We start from the raw sequence: 11,823 nt of genomic DNA on the forward strand, positions 1-11,823 counted from the left end.
TTTTTGTACTTCCTTAATTTGGGAAGAGCTCTGTCATCTACAAAAAAAGTATATGAAAACTAAAATCTTCTGTGACCTTGCAAATCTAAAAACTTATTTAGCTCTTACACTTGACTGGCAGTTTGTCTGAATAAAGGATTGTAAGATAGACATTTTTCTCAGGGAGTCGGGCGGTAGCGCAAGGACGGGTGTAAGGATCCCGGTTCAAGCCCCCGGTTCAAGCCCCCGGCTCTCCATCTGCAGGGGAGTCGCTTCACAGGCGGTGAAGCAGGTCTGCAGGTGTCTATTTTTCTCTCCCCCTGTCTTCCCCTCCTCTCTCCATTTCTCTCTGTCCTATCCAACAACGACAACATCAACAACAATAACTACAACAATAAAAATAAGTGAAAGAAATACTGAAAAAAAAAGAAAATTTTCTCAGAATCTAAAAAGTATATTCACTGTCTTCTAGCTTCTGAGGTTGCTACTGAGTCCAAAACCAATCTGATTTTTTTCATCCTTTAATTTTGTTTTTCCCATCTGTCATTGCATACAAATATTTTCCTTAAAAGTGATTTTCTAGAGATGTAGAAAATAAAGGAAAGTAGGCATTGAATATTTGTCTCTGGATGAATTTATAAATCATGTTTTGGGTGTTATTTTAAATAGTTTAAAATATTTAATCAATTCAAATTTATCTTCCACTAATTTCATGTATTTACAAATATATCACATAGTTCAGAAAGAAAATAGCTAGTTGGGGCCAGGCAGTGGTTCAGGTGGTGAAGCACACACATTAGAGTGTACAAGGACCCAGGTTCAAGTCCTAGTCCCTACCTGCAGGGAGAGAAACTTCCTGAGTAGTGGAACAGTGCTGTAAGTGTTTCTCTATCCCTCTTTCTGTCCCTATCTCTCTAAACTTCTATCTCTATCTAAAATAAATAAGTAAGAGAAAATAGCCAGTCAGTATTTTCCCACAGACTATCTTAGAAAATTAACATGTTTGAGAAACATCTCTCCTAGGTGAAAAGGCAGTTGCCATTGTTGAAGTGTTTTTTTTCTTCTCATTGGTGATTTTATAAAATCACATCTTTAAAGCACAACTATTTAGTGCCTAATATTATTCAACTAAATGCTTAAAGTCTGTGGTTTATACCTTTAGTTCAGTGACTGCTTCACAGTTCATATAGGGTGCATTTCTACTTTTTTTAATAGAAGTTTTCAGAAAGAAAGTGTTTCATACACTTACAAATATAAAGTCTCAACTGTTTTCCCCATCTTTAAATATATATAGATGAGATATAGAGAGATCCTAGCTTTGAAATCATTATCTGGGGGAACTGGGTAAAAATTTTTATTTTGCTTGCCTTTAGTCATTATCTGTCTAGGGTTTGTATATAGAGGCATACATGGTCACATAAAGTCTGTGACATGTTCAGAAATAAACATGTTAGTCACTACCATTTCATTTTGCTCTCAGTGGATATGAAGCGACAAATCACATCATCAACTTTGAGTATTGACAATATGGAACAATTTTCTAAAAGACCTGGTCAATAGTAAAGACTAGCTGAAAGCTTCAGGCAAGTCTATCTTAATTAATACACATATTTTCCAGCAATTCATTACCATCTGTTCCTTTATTTAGTTCTCCAGTAGCTTTTCTCAAGGTTGTATGTAATGGTTACTATAAAATGAAAAATGTGGAATGCAATTACTGTTTTCTTTCTCATTTTTCATTTTTATTTTACTTATTTATTTTTGAAGCTCCAAGGTCTCATGCATACATGAATTCACTCCCAGGCCAACTTTTTCATTCACATAAAGACAGGGACCATAGGAGAAGGAGAGACACTATAACAGAGCTTCCTCTTTTTTGCCTGCAACACTTCCCAGATAGTACCAGGATTGTACCTAAGCTGCACTCACGGCAAGGCAGAAAACCTGTTGGATAAGCTAGTTCTCTGGATTTTTTTTTTTTATATTTCTTCCTACACTTAAAAAAAAATTTTTTTTTTAGGGCTTCCACTACTCCAGGCTGACTTCTTTAGCCAGCAGAGATACAGAAAAAAAAGAGAAAAGGAGAGTAAGACACCAAAACACCAAAGCTTCTTCCACTGCAATGGGGACCAGATTCCGGAGAAGGCATACTATCCAGGTTAGTTATATTGCTAGCTCTTTCTACACATTTTTTTTTTTAAATTGCCATCAGGGTTATCTCTGGGGCTTGGTACTGGTATTATGAATCCACCACTACTGGTGGCCTTTTTTTTTTTTTCAGTTTGCTTTTCTTTCTTTCTATTTTTATTGAATAGGAAAGACAGAAATTGAGAAGGGAGGGGGAGATAGAGAGGGAGAAAGACACCTGTAGACCTGCTTCACTGCTCATGAAGAGTGCCTCCTACAGGTGGGTAGTGGGGGCCTGAACCCAGCTACTTGTATATGGTATATGTGAGCTGAACCAGTTGCACCACCGTCTGGCCCTCACCTGTGCATTTTTATAACACTGCTTTTGCTTCTATACAGTTCTCTTCCTGTACAAGTAACGCGCGCTAACCGATTGTGCCATTGGAGCTCCTATAGTTCTCTTCCTAAAGATATTCTTGTGGAATCATATTTTTAGAAAATAGTACTTCTTTCATTCCTCATATTATCTCACCCAAATCTTTGTTTATAAAAGAACAGAAGAGAGAATCTGAACATCACTCTGGTATATGCAATGCCAGGGATTGAACTTGAGATCTTGTGATTGAAAGTTCACTGCACCACTCCCTGGGCCCCCACCCAAACCATCTTACGCTTAGGAGAGTGGAGTCCACTAAAATCCTTACTCTTCACTCTAACCAGAAAGTTAAAAGCAGATAAAACTGACACTCTATGGTACCAAGTAAATGGTGATAACCCTAGAATAAGAGCCTACTTATCTACATTATATATTTCTATCTGTAGGACATACTTACACATAAAAACATTGCCTGGTGCTTTCTTTTCTGTTACCACTTGCACACTTCACCTCTTGAGGCACCAGCATAGGCTCTTGATGGACTGAGGTCCTATCTTTGTATTTCCCACTGAGTTCTACATGCTATCACATGCATTGAGAATTCTATAAATAATTTTTGATTGACTAATTAATTGGCTACCACTCACTGCCTTTCCCTGCTCACTCACTGGCACAATCCCAAATCAGGCAGAAAACCAGATTTTCATAGACAAAATTACCATTTAAAAGAAGATAATAAGTTCTGCCCACCTCAAAACCACTGTGCTTCTTTTAATGTGTACCTCTGGGTTTTCTATAGTTATTTTCTTTAGATTTTCAACTAATTTTTAATTGCCTTACAGAAAAATGTATAAAACAAATAAGGAGGAATACTACTTTGGTAACATTTTCCATGTAAATAAAGGATTTGGGCTTTCATAGTTTCCTGATTGCTAGTTTAAAGTTACTACTAGACCAAGGTGGAAAAATAATAATGGTGAATATTTCTCCTCTGGTAGTGTAAGAGAGTCTTAGATCCAAGGAAATCCAACAATTATGAGTCTAAAGATAAAAAAGAATAACAGATATGACTGACAGAAAATTGCAGATGTTCTAACTTTTCTCATGGTGAGGCTGGGCTTATATGTGAGCTCTCTGAATACAATAAAATCACAATGGACTGGTTTCTCTATAAATTTACTCAAATTAAGAACTATTTGTTAAGCTAACATCAAACCAGACAGCGCTAATGCACTAAATTCTTTTTACCATGACTATATAAACTACATTCTTTCTTTTCTTTGGAAGTGACCAATCAATGAAGGAAATGGTCTTGTAATTCACTATTATTAAATGGGGCAATAGTATGCATAGAAGTAATAAACCATGCCATGTGCCCATTTACTCATTGAATTGAATGTCGATTCACTCATATGTTTCATTCATTCAGCTAGTCCCCACTTCTTGCCAAGCAACTAATGCTCCTACTTAAGGAAATCAAAGGTGATTAAAATCAATTTATCTATTTCCTCTACTACTTTAGTGAAAGGGACCTGGAAGTATATCCTGCTCTGGCATGCCAGGATAATGTGTCACTAAAAAATACATTCATGCTGTGAAAATCCACACCTTCAGATCTTTTGCTTACTCTCTTATAGAGCATTTTTGGAGTTAGCATCTTGCCCAGTACAAAACTGTCACCATTTAAATTTTACTGCAGACAAGTTTCAAGATTCTCTGAGCTTTGAAACAGTGCATTCAGAATACAAGATGTCAGAAAATCATACAAGTGAAAGAACACTTCAAATGTTTCACAAAATTAGAGAAAACTACACACGCAATCCTGATTAGCCAATTGATTCCTCTAAAGTTTCTAATAACAATCTACAGCCGAGAGAGAAAGAGAAAACAAACTCTTTGGTTTGGTTTTCAAAAGGCCCTCACACCTCATCAGACTCTTGAGATCCAGTCATCGATGGCTTCCCCTTCCCAAACATGCGCTCCACCACCACCCCAAATCTACCCTTCTTTGTATGCTATAGTTCTGCATCTTCCACCATTTCACAGGTCCTTTAAGGCACTGATGAACCTATTCTCCAATGCTAAATCCTCTAAGGGACATCCATGTCCAACAAATTATAGAGGTAAACTCTCTGGAGGTATTTACTTTCTGTCACTTTCATCAAGTACACAGAAGAGTATCAGAGGATAAAGCAATCACATATAGAATTTATCTCCAATCCCAGTTGGCCTTCTCACTTTGGTAGTGTCACTCAGAGCAATGCCTGATCAATACTGTACTATAAACAATCCTCCTATAAATTAGAATCTGTGAAGATAAAAGGCTGGTAACTTGATGTAGTGGGCAAAGTAATTCTGGCATCAAAGGAGCCTTGATTTTAGATCCACTACCATGATAAACAGTCCGCATGACTCCAGGCAGATTATTTCTGACTGACTCTCACTTTTCTTGCTCCCTAAACATGAATTTATTCCTCCTCCTTTTCCTTTTTCTTCTTCTTCATAAAATGACTTAAGACAACATTGTGCAAATATGTTTTCAGCTATTCTGCATAGGATATGGGCTCTGTCTTCAAGGTTTCATAGTTTGGTTGAGACAGGTCAACACTACAGGCCAACAGGTCACAGGGAACCAACTGGGCTATTTCATTAGAAAAGCACCCGGTATGAACTGAGGAGTATATTTTGAAGTGGAGAAATTGAAACATCTCTACATTGTTGATAGAAAAGTAAAATGGCACAGTTACTGTGCAAAATACTACTACTACTAATAATAATAAAAGTGAAAAAAAACCTATGTCTACATTTGTCATAAGATTTAGTTATTCTACTTGTAGCTATCTACTTAAAAATTAAAATATATGGCCACAAGACAAAAACACTGGGATACAAATATTCATAGCAGTATCATTTCCTAATAGTAAAAAAGAAAGAGAAGGGGAAAAAAAAGATAATCCAAAAATCCATAAAATAAGGACTGGATAAATACAAATATGGCATGAATATAGTGGAATATAATCTGGTAATAAAGAGGAATGAAGCACTTATACACAGTAAAATTTGAATTGAATCTCTATAACATTTTGCTATGTAAAAGAGCCATAGTAATAGGACACTATGTACTAAATGATTTCAATTATATGGATAGCCAGAAAAATCTGTTGATAGTAGATTAGTGGATGCCTAGTCCTGATGATAGGAATAATAAATGACAATGGACCAAAAAAAAAAATCAGGATCACAATGTTAAATACAATGCTGCATATGCACTAAAACCACTGAACTGTGCACTTAAAATTTATGAATTCTGTGTGTAAAATTACACTTGAATAAAGGGTTTTTATCTTTTTTTTTTCTTTTTTGGCAGGAGTTGGGGACTTGAACCAGGATCCTTAGGCGCTTAACCCACTGCGCTACCCCCTTACCTTTGAATAAAGGTTTTAAAAATTAGCAAAAAAAAAAAAAAGAAAACGAAAAAAAAAAAAAAGAAAAAAGGTACTGTGATCTTCTTTATAAAGATGTACTGCGAACCAATTCACCCTGATTAAATATGCTACTTTTGTCTCCCAGCAAAGTCACAGGTGGTAATTAAATTTAACCAGAAACTGCCTTGAGTAGTTTATCCCATGCTCCTAAAACTAGTCATAGGAACCAAATTGGTGGTAAAATTGAATAGCAGGTCCCTTTATTCCCATCTTTCTTGTGCATCGAAATTACTGAGGGGATATGAGGCTTCCTAAATTCAGATTCTTATATTACGCCTTCCACATAATTAATTCAGTAGTTCTTAGTTTTCCTTGAAGCTGCATTTTAAAGATGCATATTACATAGTACAAGGAATCAAACAGAAGAAGTATACAAGATATATGCTGAGATAGAAAGTGAGAAAGGGTCCAGAAGGATGAATATATGACTCAACTGAGCTCCAGGAAGTAGGGAGACTACCAAAGCTTACTTAAAATCTAAATTAGGGCCTAGGAAAATAGCTCACGTGGATAGTGTGCTCCTTTGCCATAGAAGTGACCCAGGTTTGAGCCTGGCCCTCACCACAGTGAAAAAAACTTCAGTTTAGGAGGGAGGGAGGGAAGGAGGGAGGGAGGGAGAGAGAGAGAGACAGAGACAGAGAGACAGAGAGAGGAGTCAGAGCTTTCAAATAGGACTGTGGACCACCAAAAGATTTAAATTATTATTTTTCTACAAACGTGAAAGCAAAGAAAAAGAATCAGCTGAAAAGAGAAGAATAATGTGAGGAAAAACAGAGGGAGAAGTTAAGAGAAAGCACTGACAGGATAAAGGTATTTTTCAAGGATAGCCAAGAAAGGTAAGTTGGGGCCAGGTGGTGGCACGCCTGGTTGACTGCACATGTCACCATGTGCAAGGACCTGGGTTCAAGCCTCTGGAACCCACCTGCAGAGGGAAAGCTTTATGAGTGGTGAAACAAGGCTACAGGTGTCTCTCTGTCTCTCTCCCTCTCTATCTCCCTCTTCCCTCTTGATTTCTATGGCTTAGAGAGGAAGAGAGAACTGGACCTGGAAGAAAAAGGGGGCAATTATGTACAAATGTAGACAGTTGTAGAGATGATAGTTATGCCATGTCTGCAACCTTCGGAGAACTGCTGTGGCTTGCAATGGAGGGGCTGAGGATTCAGAACTCTGGTGGTGGGAACGGTGTGGAATTATACCCTTGTTAACATGTAATTTTGTAAATAAATATTAAATCACTATTAAAATAATAAAAAAGAAAAGCAGTGTAAAAAAAAAGAGAAAGATGCAAGAATATGAGTGAAAACCAATTTTTCCCCCCTAGACTTCTGTTTATCATCTTTAAGAACTTCATAGAGATTTAACTCACATTATACAATTCACTAATGTAAACTGTACAATTCAATGATATGTGCAACCACACCATGGTAGATTTTAGAATAGTAAATTTTCCCAGCTCATAAATGACCTTCAAATTACCATCTGCCCTACCCTCAATACCTAGCCATAAATAATACTACATTTACCTTTTGTCCCTATGAATTTTCTGATTCTGTTATTTTTATCTGGGTGGAACCATACAATATGTAGTTTTTGTGATTTGTTTCCTTCAGTTTCTATAGTGTAATTTTTTCAGGGTTTATACACATTACTTTATTCCTTTTTGTTGATGAATCATATTCTGTTGTATGGACATACCACATTTTATTTATCTAATCAGTTGATGACCATTTGGCTATTTTCACCTTTTGTCTGTGGTGAATAGTACTGATAAAAAAAATCTCTCTGTGTAGATTTTGTTTATATTATTTTTTCAGTACATAGGAGTGGTATGGCTATAGCATATTGTAACTCAATGTTTAATTTTCAAAAACCTTCCAAAATGTTTTTCACAGCTGCAAAATTTCATAATACCACCAATAATGTAAAAAGGCTCCAATTTCTCTACTTCCTCTCCAGCCCATGTTATTTTCTATCTTTTTATTGTAGTCATCCTAATGGGTATGAAGTGGTATCTGCATGTGCTTTAGAACTGCATTTTCTGAGAGATATGGAATTCCGGTGGTGGGAATTGTATGAAGTTGTACCCCTCTTTTCCTATGGTTTTGTCAGTGTTTCCTTTTTATAAATAAAAATAAACACTTCATTTTCTCTGCTTAATAATGATGTGATGCATCTTTGAATGGTCTAATTGACTAACTTTACATCTTCTTTGGAGAAATATCATTCATTGAGTTACTTCTCTTTTATTTTAATGTTGATAATTTTCTTTCTTTTCGTTCATTGCCACCAAGGCTATCACTAGGGCTTGGAGCCTGCATGATGAATCCACCAATCCTGGTGTTCATTTATTTTTCCTTTCTTTCTTTCTTTCTTTCTCAATTTCTTTCTTTCTTTTACTTCATCGTTTCTTTCTTCTTTTCTTTCTCTTTCTCTTGATAGGACAAAAATAGAGAGGGGAGGGTGAGATAAAGAGGGAGAGAAAAAGAGACACCTGTAGTCCTGCTTCACTGCTAATAAGGCTTCCCCCTTACAGGTGTGGACCAGGGCATGGATCTGGGTCCTTGAACATGGTAATGTGTTCACTTAGCCAGGTGTGTCACTGCCCATCTTCTTTTTTAATTAAAAAAATATTATTCGTTTAAATCAGAGCACTGGTCTGTTAAGGAACCTGGCAATGTTGGGATTAAACCCTGGACTTCAAGCATGCAAGTCCTGTGCTTTAATGCACTGAAATATCTCCCTAGCTTTATTATTTTTCTTATTATTGAGTTGTAAAAGTTCTTTAATTTTTTTTAGATACAAGTTCTTTATCTGATATATAATTTTAAAGTGTTTTCCCATTAGGTAGGTTATCTTTTCACAATGATTTGAGCTTTTTTTTTTTTTTTAATAATGGTCACATATAATTTTTAAGATTTTTTTTTTTTTAATTAACAAAAGAGGGAGGAGAGAACCAGAGCTACTACAGTGATCTAATTTGTAAGCCCTAGTTTCTAAACCTGTAAAGGGGTTGCAGATGGTCTTCTGAATATAATGTGTATAGCTTACAGAAACTTAGCACACTCTTTTTATGAATTAAGTATAGCATAAGTAGACATCACAAAAACAAATCACCATAATAAAGATGTCTGTTAGGAAGAATTCCAATCAAAATACCAAGATATCCAAATACCACTCTTGAAGGCATTTAACACCTGGTTATGAATTAAGCACATGAAGAATCTGGCTCAATCCTTTCTAAAGATTCCTCTCCAAACTCTCTCATCTGATAGCTAACAAACTAGTAGCAAACTACTGTCAACAAGACTAATATGCAGTCTCCTTCCTCTCCCAAGTTAAGAATGATTTTTATATTTTTAAATTCCTGGTTGAAAAAGAACAATAATATTTTGCTACTGGTGAAAATGATAGGAACTTCAAATTTCACTGTCTATATATGAAGCACATTCTTTTATGTAAAGCTGGATTCGAGTTACAATGACACAATTGAACAGTTGTTCAAAGAGAGCAAGTATCCAGAAAAGCTTCATTTACTGTTTGGTGAAACTATTACTACTAACCCAATCTCAAGGGCTTGCATTCTAATTAAACCTTATAACTAACTATAAGACAATTGCTCCAAAGATCACTGTGATATGGGCTTAGATATTTTCATCAAGAATACTAAGACACGTTCCTTAAAAGAAATCTTCTGACATATAAGGAGAAAAAAAAAAAAAAAACAACTCTGCCTGCAAACTTAATTGTGGTGCACAAACTCCATTGGCTTCTAAATTCTCATGACTATATATATATATATATATAAAATCAGTGGTTCTTGATGTTCTTTTTGCTAAATGTTCATCTGTGCATGGACTCTTAGTTCTGATTGTAGCTTAATTTAATATCCTAAATACAGTCAGACGTAAATGCAATCTGGCAGTCCATTTGTGGAATCGGAATCGGACATCACTCTGAAGAGTATAAAGGAAGGACATGCATACGTAATAATTAGCACCAAAGTAGTGCTAATGCTGCTACTTCTCTGTAGAGTCCTCTGGACCCAAAGTGGTCAGAAACCCCAGCTGTGGGCTGATGGTTTTGGAGCAACCCCTAAATGCTTCAGTTGCCTTTGCGCTTTTTAGAAGTGACTCATTATTCAAATCAGGTGCTGCTGAAAAGCCAGGTTCCTGTCTTTCTAGCACTTTCTGTTCAAGGTGGCTTTAGTCAGATCCAGTTCAAAGACAGTTGGCCAATACCCCCACCTCACCACCTACACCACGATGAGGCTGCAACCGAGAGGACACCCCCCTTTCGCCCCCAGTTAGATCGCCCAGGCTTTCAGCAGCACCCTGGCATAGAGGTCAAAGCTCCTCACTCAGCCCAGAGCCCGCTCCCCGCCTGCATCCGCCTTCAGAGCGGCCGAGACTCCGGGGGCGGGGGCAGGGCGCGCAGCCGCAGTGACCCAGATGAAGCAGCCACCCCCCACTCGCGCCCCCGCTTCTGAGCCCAGGGGAACCCCAGCATTCATGCCCCCCAAAAGTTGCCGCATCGCCTTTATTCCCCGTGAACCACCGCAGCGTCTGAGACCCCCCCTCCTCACGTTCCCCATTTCATGCAACTTCCTAGCGTACCCCAACCCCCTACCCCCGCCCGATTCCTGCTCCCCGAACCTTCTGCACCTCATCTTCGCAGCCAGGACCACGCCATTATTACCTGCTAGGGTGCCCTGGGCGCTAGTCCTCTGCAAGGCAAATCCTTGTGCGGCCACTAGCACCCTCCTCCCGCCTGCCCTTCGCCTGGCTCCCTCCTCCCTCCCGAATTGGAGTTGGTGTCAGTCACGTTGCTCTTGGGGAGAGTCGCCGGCGGCTTCCGGGAGCTCCAAATACAGACTCACTGAGTGGGAGAGAGAGAGGGAAAGCAAAGCTATGCGGGTGGAGAGTAGAAATAAGGGGGGAATGGGGAAGGGGGTGGTGGACAAGAAAAGGGGCAGATGGACCGTGGGAGAAAAGAGGAGATGGGGAAGGCAGAAGAAGGAGGAAAGGCTGCCAAGTACCAGGCTATGAAAAACTGAATTCACTACATTAGGCAGTGAGGTCTGGAAAGATCTAAGAGGCTCCTGGCAGAAGGGAGGGTCTTGCTGGAGAGGAAAATGGATATTCTAACCTTTAAGAGGATACCCTCAACTCTTGTAATGAAAAAAAGTATTTTACATAAAAGATCTTATAGAGAAAGAAGTTTCTGTTATTTACAAAACATGTGTAACTCAAATCAGTGTACTTTATCAGTGTGTGCTTGTGATCTCATTTTTGTTTATAATAATGATGTTGGAGACTGTTGTTAACACAGAAGGGAAACACTGATTTTCAATTTTTATCAGTTTGTTTCAATATGAAGAAGTGATTTTGAAGCTTTTGCTTGAAAGAATTAGGAAAGTAGTTTATGACTAGAGAGAAAAAGGGAAGGGGTTTGAGAATAACTGATGCTTTAAAGTGAAATTTCCAAACAAGAAGGTAAATGTCTTAAAAGGGTATTTTCAATCGGCATTAAAATTGCCTCTAATTCAATTCTACAATGCTTTTTCTGACCTCAGAAGTCACAAATTAAATAAAGGTCATTGCTGTTACACATTACTCTCTGTCTACAGTGGTGATATTGTGGGTACTTTATCTACCCATAGTCTGGAAAGAGGAATACACATGAGCCTTTGAATATATATTGTCAGAACTACTGTCATCCTTATTACACACATGCTATGCATAATTAGAGTTGGAAAGCAAGGAGAGATATTGATTTCATCTAAATCTTTTCATTCCCTTGAGAGTCCCATCCAAATCTGCCTTTCTCCTTCACAGAACAACTTACTATCTCTGCAGG

General features: G+C 37.8%; 1 protein-coding gene across 1 annotated transcript in view; it reads right to left on the bottom strand.

Moving 5' to 3' along the window:
- CAP2 (cyclase associated actin cytoskeleton regulatory protein 2) overlaps positions 1–10,819 on the bottom strand; it is a 210,965-nt gene extending 200,146 nt beyond the window's left edge. The window contains 1 exon segment of the mRNA XM_007539275.3: positions 10,663–10,819. The gene's annotated coding sequence lies outside the window, so the exon portion shown is untranslated.
- Between the last annotated feature and the right edge of the window lie 1,004 nt (positions 10,820–11,823).

The sequence above is a fragment of the Erinaceus europaeus genome, chromosome 4 (assembly GCF_950295315.1).
Source record: "Erinaceus europaeus chromosome 4, mEriEur2.1, whole genome shotgun sequence".
NCBI lineage: Eukaryota > Metazoa > Chordata > Mammalia > Eulipotyphla > Erinaceidae > Erinaceus > Erinaceus europaeus.